The sequence below is a fragment of the Zea mays genome, chromosome 8, assembly GCF_902167145.1.
Source record: "Zea mays cultivar B73 chromosome 8, Zm-B73-REFERENCE-NAM-5.0, whole genome shotgun sequence".
Lineage (NCBI taxonomy): Eukaryota > Viridiplantae > Streptophyta > Magnoliopsida > Poales > Poaceae > Zea > Zea mays.
In genome coordinates, this window is record NC_050103.1 from 123,925,709 (window position 1) to 123,941,807 (window position 16,099).

Consider the following 16,099-nt stretch of genomic DNA (forward strand, 5'->3'; position numbering starts at 1 on the left):
TGCATCCGAAGCTGCCTTCGGCCAATAAAACCCTTGGCGGAAAACTTTTCCAAGTAACGGCCTAGACCCAATGTGAGATCCACACAGGCCTGCATGTATTTCTTTCATCAACTCTATACCTTCGGTTCTAGATAAACACTTGAGTAACGGGGCACAAACTCCATGCTTGTACAACTCCCCTTCTATCATGACATATGGACGAGCTCTTGCCTCTATCCTCCTGTTATAAGTTTCGTCATCTGAAAGGAATTTACCCTGAAGGTAAGAGATGATCTCAGTTCTCCAATCTTCACTATAAACAGGAGATATATTGAGGACTGCTCTTTCAAGAAGTTCCACCGAAGGTGCTTTTATTGTTTCGAAGAACACATCCGAAGGTAAGGGCAGCCCCTGTGCTGCTGACTTAGCTAGCAAATCAGCATGCTCATTTTGTCCTCGAGGGATATTTTTGACAGAAAATCCTTCGAAGGAATCTTCGACTCTTCGAACCATGTCCAGATATTTTTCAAGCTTCAGATCTTTGGCCTTGCAACTCTTGTCGATATGACCCGAAACCACCTGGGAATCAGTTTTAAGAACGGCCCTTCTGATTCCCATTGCCTTTAGCTTCCGAAGACCCAAAAGCAGGGCTTCGTACTCAGTAATATTGTTTGTACAACTGAAATCGAGTTTTGCCGCATAACAAGTTTTAACTTTGGATGGCGAGACCAACACAGCAGCTGCTCCTGCCCCGAAGGTTCCCCAAGACCCATCGCAAAACACTGTCCATACTTCGGCATCTTTATTTGTTTCTTCATCCTGAGCCCCTGGCGTCCAGTCAGCAATGAAGTCTGCTAACGCCTGGGACTGGATCGAAGATCTATGCACATAATCAATGTAAAATTCATTGAGTTCTGCAGCCCATTTTCCAATCCGCCCAGTAGCTTCTCTATTTCTCATAATATCCTTCAACGGCTGCGAAGAAGGAACAACAATATTGTATGCTTGAAAGTAATGCCGAAGCTTCCTGGATGCCATCAAAACAGCATATAACACCTTCTCTAATTCTGTATAGTTTTTCTTTGATATACTAAGAACTTCAGATACAAAATACACTGGGACCTGCTTCTTGACTTGGCCATCAAGCTTCTCCTGGACAAGTGCTGCACTTACCGCTGAGTGCGAAGCTGCCACATATAATAACAAAGGAGCCCCTGGCGTCGGTGGAGTTAATGTTGTTAAATCTATCAGATATTGCTTCAACTCCTCGAAGGCTTTCTGTTGGCTTGGTCCCCATTGAAAGACTTCGGCTGATTTCAGCACTTCGAAGAATGGTAAATTCCTTTCTGCTGATCTGGATATAAATCTATTAAAAGATGCCAATCTCCCTGTTAATCTTTGGGCCCCCTTTTTTGTAGTTGGTGGCTCCATTCGAAGTATGGCTTCAATTTTACTTGGATTAGCTTCAATTCCCTTTGTTGAAACCAAGCATCCAAGAAATTTCCCCTTCTTTACTCCGAAGACACATTTTTCTGGATTCAACTTTAAGCCAGCTTGTCTGAAACTGGCGAAGGTCTCCTGCAAATCAGCAATATGATTTTCCTGTTTCGTGCTTTTTACAATGATGTCATCAACATAAGTTAGCACATTTCTGCCTATCTGAGACTGGAGAACCTTCGCAGTCATTCTGCTGAAACTTCCTCCAGCGTTTTTGAGCCCCTCAGGCATCCGAAGATAGCAATATGTGCCACTTGGGGTTATGAAGCTAGTCTTCGGCTCATCTTCCTTCTTCATTCAGATTTGGTGGTAGCCTGAGTAACACTCTAGCAGACTCATGAGCTCTGAAGAAGCTGCTGCATCAACTAAAGAGTTTATCCTTGGCAATGGGAATTCGTCCTTCGGACAAGCCTTGTTGAGATCTGTAAAATCGATACACATTCGCCACTTGCCATTGGCCTTTTTTACCATAACAGTGTTAGCTAGCCATTCTGGGTACTTTACTTCTCTGATAACTCCTGCACTGAGGAGTCTTTTGACTTCATTACGAGCACCTTCGGCCTTATCATCAGACATTTTCCGAAGCCTCTACTTTCTGGGTCTGAAGGATGGATCAACATTGAGCGAGTGTTCAATAACATCCCTATTAACTCCGCAGAGATCGTTGGCTGACCATGCAAAAACATCTTTGTTGTTGAACAAAAACCTTATCAAGGTTTTCTCCTGTTCTTCGGATAATTGAGAGCCCAACAGCACCTTCTGCTCTGCTATGTCCTCACATAAGAGCATGGGCTTCGGCTGATCTGCTGAAGCTGCTTTCTCCCTTCTGAATTTGTACTGTTCACAAGCTTCAGCTCCATCTATGTTATGGATTGCTTTTGAGTCAGTCCAGTTTCCTTCGGCCTTCTGGCAGCTTCCTGACTTCCATGAATAGCGATGGGTCCTTGATCCGAAGGTATCTGTAACACCTGGGTTTTAGGGGTCCAAAGCCCGGGCGTAAACATAATCACCAGGTGTGCTGGGACCAAGTCTCACACATATGATGAATCATGGCACAAGATCGAATGTCACATTTTACTATATAACAGGAGTTCTATACAAAATAAATAAATATTTACATTATAAGGAGACAACGGTCCAGCAACCCAAAGTTGACTGGGAGACGACGACCTAGACCACTCACGAACTCATCACAGCATCCTCCACGCGCCTCATCCTGTGGTACCTGCTCTTGACCTGTGGGGGGGGGGTGTGAGACAGCAAGAGTGAGCTCACATACGTTCATCGCTCAACAAGTTGTGGGGAATAATGTGAATGAACTCGCCAAAGATGGGAGCTCATGTGAAGTGTAAGGCTTACCAACGGAGATGGTTGAAGCTGAGCATTGCTTTTAAAGTTGGTCAAAATTTTATTAGCAATTACTAAGTATAAGTAAATACCAACCCAATTAAATAGTAGAACAGAAGTAACAACATCACCTGCGATGCAATGCATATGACAAATTGAATTTAGTTCCATAAATTAATCATGTGAGGGTCCGAGCTGCTCATGACCGTGAGCACGGCTAGTATACCAGTTTTACACTCTGCAGAGGTGGCACATCTTTACCCACAAGTCATGTTACCCATCTGCCAAGGGATCGCGACTTCCCATACACCTCTACCGAGGAGGCGAGGCAGGGTAACACTACGAGGCCTTTACAAAGTTCCACTAGCTTCAGAAAACCCGCTACAGTTTATAGGAAGCTCCAATGCAGGAATTCCCTTGCAGGACCGCCATCGCAGCAAAATCCTCCCGAGGGTCTCCCTACACTGACCACTCCCCTACTGCCCTTGCCCCTTTCGGGTAAGGTAGTCCTCCACTAGCTTTCCTAATTAATCAGCCAAGGGCGTCCCATTATACCCTTGTGGTAGCACTGTTTTCCCGGGTGGTCGCTCCATGTTCCAATTAACATAATGATCTTATCATGAACGATAAATAACAACGGATAACAAAAGTATAATCATGTGTAATGTATCTTCATACCCAAAACCACATAAAGCACTAGCAAGTACTACCCAAAAAGTTCAGTGGTAACAAGGTATAAAGATAATCAAACTAGGGTAACCTATTGGGTCCCATCAAAATTAACCTATGCAGATCATTATGATTAATCAGAACATGGCTGGGTAAAAAGAAGTGATCAAGGGCACAACTTGCCTGGGACTTGAGATTCCAGGTACCAGGATGATCTTCAGCTGACTCGTGACCTCGCTCTAGTCGTAGCAATACAAACAAACGTGGTATAGGCAAAATTAACATCACACCAAACATATGAATAAACTACATAATAATAATCTATGCGCTGCTACGATATCGTGGGATTGAGAACCGCTAAATCCGGAGCTACGGTTATTAAGTTATGAATTTCTGAAATTATTTAGTGCTTAAAATAAATTAATCCAAATGAGAAATTTTAATTTAAGTTTCATGGCTAAACAGTGTTACTAGTTGATAGACAATATTAATACAAAATTATTGCCACTGGAATGACTCAATTCGGAGCAAAAATGGATTTTCTAGGAATTACACAAGTTCTAGAATTATTTTTGTACTAGAAAAGTATTTTCTATATTGTTTTTCCTATTTTCTTAAGTCCCTGGACTAAGCACACTAATACAGAGAAGACCGGGGTTAAACTTGCAAAAGTCAACCAGACACAGACAACTCCCGCGAGGACGGCGGGTTGAATCTAGAAAACCAGAGGGTCTCTTTTGCATAATCGCACATCCGAAAGGGTATCTTGTGTTTTGAGCCGTTGGATGAAATTCTGAGGGCCACGATTAGATCCACTTAAGTCCGAACCGGTATGCTCTGTCAATCGTTGGATCAAAAACCGTTGGCCCAGATTTTAATGTACTGCGATCAGTTTAATACGTGCGATCTCGATCCAACGGCTCATGCATTGGTTATCCCTAGATCTAATCCGGTGCGCACAACACGGATCCAACGGCCAAAGGGATTTCTTCCCAACCAGCTGGACAACCACGGTGACGCTAGTCTTCTTCACCAGGCTTCCACACACGCTACACCGCGGTGGCGGCCAGGGCGCATAAGGCCGAGCCCCAATCCCCCGAGCGGCGCCCAGTGCTTTCGTGCCCCAACCCGAATCCCGATTGCTACTACACATAGAGGAGGGTATTGAGATCTCGGCAGAGGTATTCTTACCGAGGACGACGCATCCAGGAGATCCCCCGCGGCAGATTTGACGACGGTGAGCAATCACCGCCCATCTCGGTTGCTGGTTTCTAGCGGCAGATAATGGAGCACGGCCACGGTCGGTGTGATAGGAGAACCGAGCAGAGGATAACTCGAGCTCGAAGGACAGGGGCGGAAGGCCGGAAGCGAGACCACCGACGACGCAGTCAAGCTCCGTTTTCCAACAATGGCGGCTCCAGTTCTTCATCCGATGCGCACAGCCCTGCACCCAGCCGGCAATGCTCCCAGGCGCGCGAGATATGGATGAGGAAGGTGCGCCAGGTACAGCGCGATGAACTGGGAAGGCATCGCGCCCCCCCCCGCATTTATACTCTGGAACGCTGCTTGGATCCCGGTGGCAATCACGTGATTCACGGATGCCGTTGCGCAGCGACGGAGTTCGGCGATGGGGTTTGGCTGCAGCAGCGGGATTCGTGGAGGATCCCAACCTCCCGCCGAAGCCGCGGTCTCCGATCCGTAAGCATCGGTGTTCGTCTCAACAGGGAAGAAGACCAGACAAGTGGGCCCCATATGTCATTGTCCCATGCGCACACACCAAGCGCCAGACCTGCGGGTCTCGTCATTCAGTGGTCGCAGAAGCGCGCATGGGGATAGAATTACTGGGCCGGCCAGGGACGGAAGACAGAAATGGGCTGTGGAGGAATAGGCCCAAGCGCAGGGAGAAGTTATTTCTCTTTTATATTTTCTGCTTCTCTCTTTTTTTTTAAAAAAAAAAACCCCAGTTTTCGAAGTTGAATTCAAATGTGTGTTTTAAATGCACATCCAAAATTCTTAGCAAGATGCATTCCTTATTTCTATATATATATATATATATATATATATATATATATATATATATTGGATGAACACTTCAATAATGAAATATACACATGATATTTATTTATTTACTTGGAAAACATTACTTTGAATGCACACTTAGAAAAGATAATCTTCATTACATATCGACTTAGGAGAAGTTAATATATAATCTACCATGAATTATTTTAGTTCAACTATATTTTTAAGGGGCATATTATTTGTATAGTTTATAAAGGAAATAGTAAGTAGTTTGAAAGTCTCTCTTTTATTTGTTGCTCCAACCTTTTAGTTTTAAGTTTTGGATATAAATCTTGAATACCAGATTCTTGGTTATCATTATGTGTTTAGTTTAGAGAGATATGTTCTATAAAGGAATGAAATTGTTATTGGAAGTCATTTCCTAAAAATAGAATTTTAGGTGCTACAAATCCTACCCCCCTAAAAAAAATAATCTCGTCCTCGAGATTTGTAAGATAAGGGATACAGAAGGACTGGTTAGTTTTAATTGGTTTTATTACCCAAAAGATTTTTTTAGTCTATGTCTCAAATTATTAGGTGACTAAGAAAGCATGGGTATGCATATGTATAGCCACTTTATTAGGTATGACAAAAGATGTCTTTAAAGCATAGGTAGGTTTGGGTAAGGAGTGGGTAAGAAAAGACTTCATCCAAGATTGACTGTGGATCTTGATTCCGCTAGCGATTCAACTTGATCTTTGAAGACTTGAGTTGGTGCTTATCCTTCTTTGATGAAGTTTGTCATCATCAGTTTTTAATCTTGGAGTTGCTATCTATGCTAGAGACATATGACTAAGAACATGTAGTTAGGATAGCCGAGGTACATGGGGTAGGTAGGTTTACACATAGTTTTACTTTGCTTTTGGGATAGATGGACTAGGCAACCTATGATGTAGGTTAGGTTTTTTTTTTGGTATGGTCGAGTTGGCCGAGTTGATCTAAGTCACCAATTTAGGCTTAAGTGGGTTAGGAGTACGGCCTAATTCTTTGTACTAGCATTAAGTAACTCGCACTAAATTGGATATAACTAGATTAGACTAGTTTAAGTTAGCTAGATCTAACAGGGTAGGATAACATATTATTAGGATATAATAGAATCTTTTGAGGTCAGTTAGATCTATTAGAATAATATAAAATCTTTTCAAGATAAGATGAGTATCTTTTAAGATGAGATGGATCTATTAAGATAAGGGAGAATCTTTTAAGAAAAGATGAATTGGTTCGAATGAGACCTTTTAGGATAAGATAAATCTCTTAAGCCAGATATGTTCCAATGGGGATAATCTAGGTTGTCTAGTTATTTTATAAATTTTTTTATACCTATGTGTATATGCAGATGCAATTGTGGATATTACTCCACAACCCATCATACTCAATCAAAGATCCAAATCAGACAAGTATCATAAGAACAAACATTCAAGCATACAATTATTTTCAAACATAGTTTTGATTTTGTTCCTAAGAATAGGTCTCCTATTTTAAAAGGTCACTTTTGGCACAAGATTTCAAAGTGTGAAATCCACATTTGTCTTTAGAAAGAAAAGATAAGAATAATCAGAGTAAGCGGAATTAGATGAGAAAAGATTAAGAAAAGTTTAGAAAAGATCAGAGTAGCAGAGGTAAGTAAATATTGGTTGTCCAGTTCTATCTAGGTTTCGTCCTACAGTCAACATTCCTCTGATACCACTTCTGTAACACCCGGGTTTTAGGGGTCCAAAGCCCGGGCGTAAACATAATCACCAGGTGTGCTGGGACCAAGTCTCACACATATGATGAATCATGGCACAAGATCGAATGTCACATTTTACTATATAACAGGAGTTCTATACAAAATAAATAAATATTTACATTATAAGGAGACAACGGTCCAGCAACCCAAAGTTGACTGGGAGACGACGACCTAGACCACTCACGAACTCATCACAGCATCCTCCACGCGCCTCATCCTGTGGTACCTGCTCTTGACCTGTGGGGGGGGGGGTGAGACAGCAAGAGTGAGCTCACATACGTTCATCGCTCAACAAGTTGTGGGGAATAATGTGAATGAACTCGCCAAAGATGGGAGCTCATGTGAAGTGTAAGGCTTACCAACGGAGATGGTTGAAGCTGAGCATTGCTTTTAAAGTTGGTCAAAATTTTATTAGCAATTACTAAGTATAAGTAAATACCAACCCAATTAAATAGTAGAACAGAAGTAACAACATCACCTGCGATGCAATGCATATGACAAATTGAATTTAGTTCCATAAATTAATCATGTGAGGGTCCGAGCTGCTCATGACCGTGAGCACGGCTAGTATACCAGTTTTACACTCCGCAGAGGTGGCGCATCTTTACCCACAAGTCATGTTACCCATCTGCCAAGGGATCGCGACTTCCCATACACCTCTACCGAGGAGGCGAGGCAGGGTAACACTACGAGGCCTTTACAAAGTTCCACTAGCTTCAGAAAACCCGCTACAGTTTATAGGAAGCTCCAATGCAGGAATTCCCTTGCAGGACCGCCATCGCAGCAAAATCCTCCCGAGGGTCTCCCTACACTGACCACTCCCCTACTGCCCTTGCCCCTTTCGGGTAAGGTAGTCCTCCACTAGCTTTCCTAATTAATCAGCCAAGGGCGTCCCATTATACCCTTGTGGTAGCACTGTTTTCCCGGGTGGTCGCTCCATGTTCCAATTAACATAATGATCTTATCATGAACGATAAATAACAACGGATAACAAAAGTATAATCATGTGTAATGTATCTTCATACCCAAAACCACATAAAGCACTAGCAAGTACTACCCAAAAAGTTCAGTGGTAACAAGGTATAAAGATAATCAAACTAGGGTAACCTATTGGGTCCCATCAAAATTAACCTATGCAGATCATTATGATTAATCAGAACATGGCTGGGTAAAAAGAAGTGATCAAGGGCTCAACTTGCCTGGGACTTGAGATTCCAGGTACCAGGATGATCTTCAGCTGACTCGTGACCTCGCTCTAGTCGTAGCAATACAAACAAACGTGGTATAGGCAAAATTAACATCACACCAAACATATGAATAAACTACATAATAATAATCTATGCGCTGCTACGATATCGTGGGATTGAGAACCGCTAAATCCGGAGCTACGGTTATTAAGTTATGAATTTCTGAAATTATTTAGTGCTTAAAATAAATTAATCCAAATGAGAAATTTTAATTTAAGTTTCATGGCTAAACAGTGTTACTAGTTGATAGACAATATTAATACAAAATTATTGCCACTGGAATGACTCAATTCGGAGCAAAAATGGATTTTCTAGGAATTACACAAGTTCTAGAATTATTTTTGTACTAGAAAAGTATTTTCTATATTGTTTTTCCTATTTTCTTAAGTCCCTGGACTAAGCACACTAATACAGAGAAGACCGGGGTTAAACTTGCAAAAGTCAACCAGACACAGACAACTCCCGCGAGGACGGCGGGTTGAATCTAGAAAACCAGAGGGTCTCTTTTGCATAATCGCACATCCGAAAGGGTATCTTGTGTTTTGAGCCGTTGGATGAAATTCTGAGGGCCACGATTAGATCCACTTAAGTCCGAACCGGTATGCTCTGTCAATCGTTGGATCAAAAACCGTTGGCCCAGATTTTAATGTACTGCGATCAGTTTAATACGTGCGATCTCGATCCAACGGCTCATGCATTGGTTATCCCTAGATCTAATCCGGTGCGCACAACACGGATCCAACGGCCAAAGGGATTTCTTCCCAACCAGCTGGACAACCACGGCGACGCTAGTCTTCTTCACCAGGCTTCCACACACGCTACACCGCGGTGGCGGCCAGGGCGCATAAGGCCGAGCCCCAATCCCCCGAGCGGCGCCCAGTGCTTTCGTGCCCCAACCCGAATCCCGATTGCTACTACACATAGAGGAGGGTATTGAGATCTCGACAGAGGTATTCTTACCGAGGACGACGCATCCAGGAGATCCCCCGCGGCAGATTTGACGACGGTGAGCAATCACCGCCCATCTCGGTTGCTGGTTTCTAGCGGCAGATAATGGAGCACGGCCACGGTCGGTGTGATAGGAGAACCGAGCAGAGGATAACTCGAGCTCGAAGGACAGGGGCGGAAGGCCGGAAGCGAGACCACCGACGACGCAGTCAAGCTCCGTTTTCCAACAATGGCGGCTCCAGTTCTTCATCCGATGCGCACAGCCCTGCACCCAGCCGGCAATGCTCCCAGGCGCGCGAGATATGGATGAGGAAGGTGCGCCAGGTACAGCGCGATGAACTGGGAAGGCATCGCGCCCCCCCGCATTTATACTCTGGAACGCTGCTTGGATCCCGGTGGCAATCACGTGATTCACGGATGCCGTTGCGCAGCGACGGAGTTCGGCGATGGGGTTTGGCTGCAGCAGCGGGATTCGTGGAGGATCCCAACCTCCCGCCGAAGCCGCGGTCTCCGATCCGTAAGCATCGGTGTTCGTCTCAACAGGGAAGAAGACCAGACAAGTGGGCCCCATATGTCATTGTCCCATGCGCACACACCAAGCGCCAGACCTGCGGGTCTCGTCATTCAGTGGTCGCAGAAGCGCGCATGGGGATAGAATTACTGGGCCGGCCAGGGACGGAAGACAGAAATGGGCTGTGGAGGAATAGGCCCAAGCGCAGGGAGACGTTATTTCTCTTTTATATTTTCTGCTTCTCTCTTTTTTTTTTAAAAAAAAAACCCCAGTTTTCGAAGTTGAATTCAAATGTGTGTTTTAAATGCACATCCAAAATTCTTAGCAAGATGCATTCCTTATTTCTTTATATATATATATATATATATATATATATATATATATATATATATATATTGGATGAACACTTCAATAATGAAATATACACATGATATTTATTTATTTACTTGGAAAACATTACTTTGAATGCACACTTAGAAAAGATAATCTTCATTACATATCGACTTAGGAGAAGTTAATATATAATCTACCATGAATTATTTTAGTTCAACTATATTTTTAAGGGGCATATTATTTGTATAGTTTATAAAGGAAATAGTAAGTAGTTTGAAAGTCTCTCTTTTATTTGTTGCTCCAACCTTTTAGTTTTAAGTTTTGGATATAAATCTTGAATACCAGATTCTTGGTTATCATTATGTGTTTAGTTTAGAGAGATATGTTCTATAAAGGAATGAAATTGTTATTGGAAGTCATTTCCTAAAAATAGAATTTTAGGTGCTACAAATCCTACCCCCCTAAAAAAATAATCTCGTCCTCGAGATTTGTAAGATAAGGGATACAGAAGGACTGGTTAGTTTTAATTGGTTTTATTACCCAAAAGATTTTTTTAGTCTATGTCTCAAATTATTAGGTGACTAAGAAAGCATGGGTATGCATATGTATAGCCACTTTATTAGGTATGACAAAAGATGTCTTTAAAGCATAGGTAGGTTTGGGTAAGGAGTGGGTAAGAAAAGACTTCATCCAAGATTGACTGTGGATCTTGATTCCGCTGGCGATTCAACTTGATCTTTGAAGACTTGAGTTGGTGCTTATCCTTCTTTGATGAAGTTTGTCATCATCAGTTTTTAATCTTGGAGTTGCTATCTATGCTAGAGACATATGACTAAGAACATGTAGTTAGGATAGCCGAGGTACATGGGGTAGGTAGGTTTACACATAGTTTTACTTTGCTTTTGGGATAGATGGACTAGGCAACCTATGATGTAGGTTAGGTTTTTTTTTGGTATGGTCGAGTTGGCCGAGTTGATCTAAGTCACCAATTTAGGCTTAAGTGGGTTAGGAGTACGGCCTAATTCTTTGTACTAGCATTAAGTAACTCGCACTAAATTGGATATAACTAGATTAGACTAGTTTAAGTTAGCTAGATCTAACAGGGTAGGATAACATATTATTAGGATATAATAGAATCTTTTGAGGTCAGTTAGATCTATTAGAATAATATAAAATCTTTTCAAGATAAGATGAGTATCTTTTAAGATGAGATGGATCTATTAAGATAAGGGAGAATCTTTTAAGAAAAGATGAATTGGTTCGAATGAGACCTTTTAGGATAAGATAAATCTCTTAAGCCAGATATGTTCCAATGGGGATAATCTAGGTTGTCTAGTTATTTTATAAAATTTTTTTATACCTATGTGTATATGCAGATGCAATTGTGGATATTACTCCACAACCCATCATACTCAATCAAAGATCCAAATCAGACAAGTATCATAAGAACAAACATTCAAGCATACAATTATTTTCAAACATAGTTTTGATTTTGTTCCTAAGAGTAGGTCTCCTATTTTAAAAGGTCACTTTTGGCACAGGATTTCAAAGTGTGAAATCCACATTTGTCTTTAGAAAGAAAAGATAAGAATAATCAGAGTAAGCGGAATTAGATGAGAAAAGATTAAGAAAAGTTTAGAAAAGATCAGAGTAGCAGAGGTAAGTAAATATTGGTTGTCCAGTTCTATCTAGGTTTCGTCCTACAGTCAACATTCCTCTGATACCACTTCTGTAACACCCGGGTTTTAGGGGTCCAAAGCCCGGGCGTAAACATAATCACCAGGTGTGCTGGGACCAAGTCTCACACATATGATGAATCATGGCACAAGATCGAATGTCACATTTTACTATATAACAGGAGTTCTATACAAGATAAATAAATATTTACATTATAAGGAGACAACGGTCCAGCAACCCAAAGTTGACTGGGAGACGACGACCTAGACCACTCACGAACTCATCACAGCATCCTCCACGCGCCTCATCCTGTGGTACCTGCTCTTGACCTGTGGGGGGGGGGGTGAGACAGCAAGAGTGAGCTCACATACGTTCATCGCTCAACAAGTTGTGGGGAATAATGTGAATGAACTCGCCAAAGATGGGAGCTCATGTGAAGTGTAAGGCTTACCAACGGAGATGGTTGAAGCTGAGCATTGCTTTTAAAGTTGGTCAAAATTTTATTAGCAATTACTAAGTATAAGTAAATACCAACCCAATTAAATAGTAGAACAGAAGTAACAACATCACCTGCGATGCAATGCATATGACAAATTGAATTTAGTTCCATAAATTAATCATGTGAGGGTCCGAGCTGCTCATGACCGTGAGCACGGCTAGTATACCAGTTTTACACTCCGCAGAGGTGGCGCATCTTTACCCACAAGTCATGTTACCCATCTGCCAAGGGATCGCGACTTCCCATACACCTCTACCGAGGAGGCGAGGCAGGGTAACACTACGAGGCCTTTACAAAGTTCCACTAGCTTCAGAAAACCCGCTACAGTTTATAGGAAGCTCCAATGCAGGAATTCCCTTGCAGGACCGCCATCGCAGCAAAATCCTCCCGAGGGTCTCCCTACACTGACCACTCCCCTACTGCCCTTGCCCCTTTCGGGTAAGGTAGTCCTCCACTAGCTTTCCTAATTAATCAGCCAAGGGCGTCCCATTATACCCTTGTGGTAGCACTGTTTTCCCGGGTGGTCGCTCCATGTTCCAATTAACATAATGATCTTATCATGAACGATAAATAACAACGGATAACAAAAGTATAATCATGTGTAATGTATCTTCATACCCAAAACCACATAAAGCACTAGCAAGTACTACCCAAAAAGTTCAGTGGTAACAAGGTATAAAGATAATCAAACTAGGGTAACCTATTGGGTCCCATCAAAATTAACCTATGCAGATCATTATGATTAATCAGAACATGGCTGGGTAAAAAGAAGTGATCAAGGGCACAACTTGCCTGGGACTTGAGATTCCAGGTACCAGGATGATCTTCAGCTGACTCGTGACCTCGCTCTAGTCGTAGCAATACAAACAAACGTGGTATAGGCAAAATTAACATCACACCAAACATATGAATAAACTACATAATAATAATCTATGCGCTGCTACGATATCGTGGGATTGAGAACCGCTAAATCCGGAGCTACGGTTATTAAGTTATGAATTTCTGAAATTATTTAGTGCTTAAAATAAATTAATCCAAATGAGAAATTTTAATTTAAGTTTCATGGCTAAACAGTGTTACTAGTTGATAGACAATATTAATACAAAATTATTGCCACTGGAATGACTCAATTCGGAGCAAAAATGGATTTTCTAGGAATTACACAAGTTCTAGAATTATTTTTGTACTAGAAAAGTATTTTCTATATTGTTTTTCCTATTTTCTTAAGTCCCTGGACTAAGCACACTAATACAGAGAAGACCGGGGTTAAACTTGCAAAAGTCAACCAGACACAGACAACTCCCGCGAGGACGGCGGGTTGAATCTAGAAAACCAGAGGGTCTCTTTTGCATAATCGCACATCCGAAAGGGTATCTTGTGTTTTGAGCCGTTGGATGAAATTCTGAGGGCCACGATTAGATCCACTTAAGTCCGAACCGGTATGCTCTGTCAATCGTTGGATCAAAAACCGTTGGCCCAGATTTTAATGTACTGCGATCAGTTTAATACGTGCGATCTCGATCCAACGGCTCATGCATTGGTTATCCCTAGATCTAATCCGGTGCGCACAACACGGATCCAACGGCCAAAGGGATTTCTTCCCAACCAGCTGGACAACCACGGCGACGCTAGTCTTCTTCACCAGGCTTCCACACACGCTACACCGCGGTGGCGGCCAGGGCGCATAAGGCCGAGCCCCAATCCCCCGAGCGGCGCCCAGTGCTTTCGTGCCCCAACCCGAATCCCGATTGCTACTACACATAGAGGAGGGTATTGAGATCTCGGCAGAGGTATTCTTACCGAGGACGACGCATCCAGGAGATCCCCCGCGACAGATTTGACGACGGTGAGCAATCACCGCCCATCTCGGTTGCTGGTTTCTAGCGGCAGATAATGGAGCACGGCCACGGTCGGTGTGATAGGAGAACCGAGCAGAGGATAACTCGAGCTCGAAGGACAGGGGCGGAAGGCCGGAAGCGAGACCACCGACGACGCAGTCAAGCTCCGTTTTCCAACAATGGCGGCTCCAGTTCTTCATCCGATGCGCACAGCCCTGCACCCAGCCGGCAATGCTCCCAGGCGCGCGAGATATGGATGAGGAAGGTGCGCCAGGTACAGCGTGATGAACTGGGAAGGCATCGCGCCCCCCCCGCATTTATACTCTGGAACGCTGCTTGGATCCCGGTGGCAATCACGTGATTCACGGATGCCGTTGCGCAGCGACGGAGTTCGGCGATGGGGTTTGGCTGCAGCAGCGGGATTCGTGGAGGATCCCAACCTCCCGCCGAAGCCGCGGTCTCCGATCCGTAAGCATCGGTGTTCGTCTCAACAGGGAAGAAGACCAGACAAGTGGGCCCCATATGTCATTGTCCCATGCGCACACACCAAGCGCCAGACCTGCGGGTCTCGTCATTCAGTGGTCGCAGAAGCGCGCATGGGGATAGAATTACTGGGCCGGCCAGGGACGGAAGACAGAAATGGGCTGTGGAGGAATAGGCCCAAGCGCAGGGAGAAGTTATTTCTCTTTTATATTTTCTGCTTCTCTCTTTTTTTTAAAAAAAAAAACCCCAGTTTTCGAAGTTGAATTCAAATGTGTGTTTTAAATGCACATCCAAAATTCTTAGCAAGATGCATTCCTTATTTCTTTATATATATATATATATATATTGGATGAACACTTCAATAATGAAATATACACATGATATTTATTTATTTACTTGGAAAACATTACTTTGAATGCACACTTAGAAAAGATAATCTTCATTACATATCGACTTAGGAGAAGTTAATATATAATCTACCATGAATTATTTTAGTTCAACTATATTTTTAAGGGGCATATTATTTGTATAGTTTATAAAGGAAATAGTAAGTAGTTTGAAAGTCTCTCTTTTATTTGTTGCTCCAACCTTTTAGTTTTAAGTTTTGGATATAAATCTTGAATACCAGATTCTTGGTTATCATTATGTGTTTAGTTTAGAGAGATATGTTCTATAAAGGAATGAAATTGTTATTGGAAGTCATTTCCTAAAAATAGAATTTTAGGTGCTACAGTATCTTCATGCAAAGATAAGCAGGATGAAGAATTGCTTCGAAAGCATTGAGGGTGCCACGACCAATAATTGCATTGTAAGGGTATTCCATGTCAACAATGTCAAACACAACTTGCTCAGTTCTAGTGTTGTTGATGAACCCGAAGGTCACTGACATGGTGATCTTGCCCAGTGCTACAATCTGTCTTCCTCCGAAGCCACAGAGAGGATGTGTAGCATCATGAATCTTATCTTCTGGCTCTTGCATTTGTCTGAAGGCCTTAGCAAATATGGTATCAGCTGCACTGCCTGTGTCAACCAAGACATTGTGGACCAGAAATCCTTTGATAACACAAGAGATAACCATGGCATCGTTGTGTGGGTAATCCTTGAGCTGAAGGTCCTCTTGGGAGAAGGTAATAGGAATGTGAGACCATCTTGACTTGATGAAGGGTCCTTGCACCCCAACATGTTGTACCCTTCTCTGTGCTTCCTTCTTCTGTTTCTTGTTGGCTGGCTCTGAACATGAACCGCCTGTTATCGGGAGTAGCAGCTTCGGGGCCGAAGCAGCTC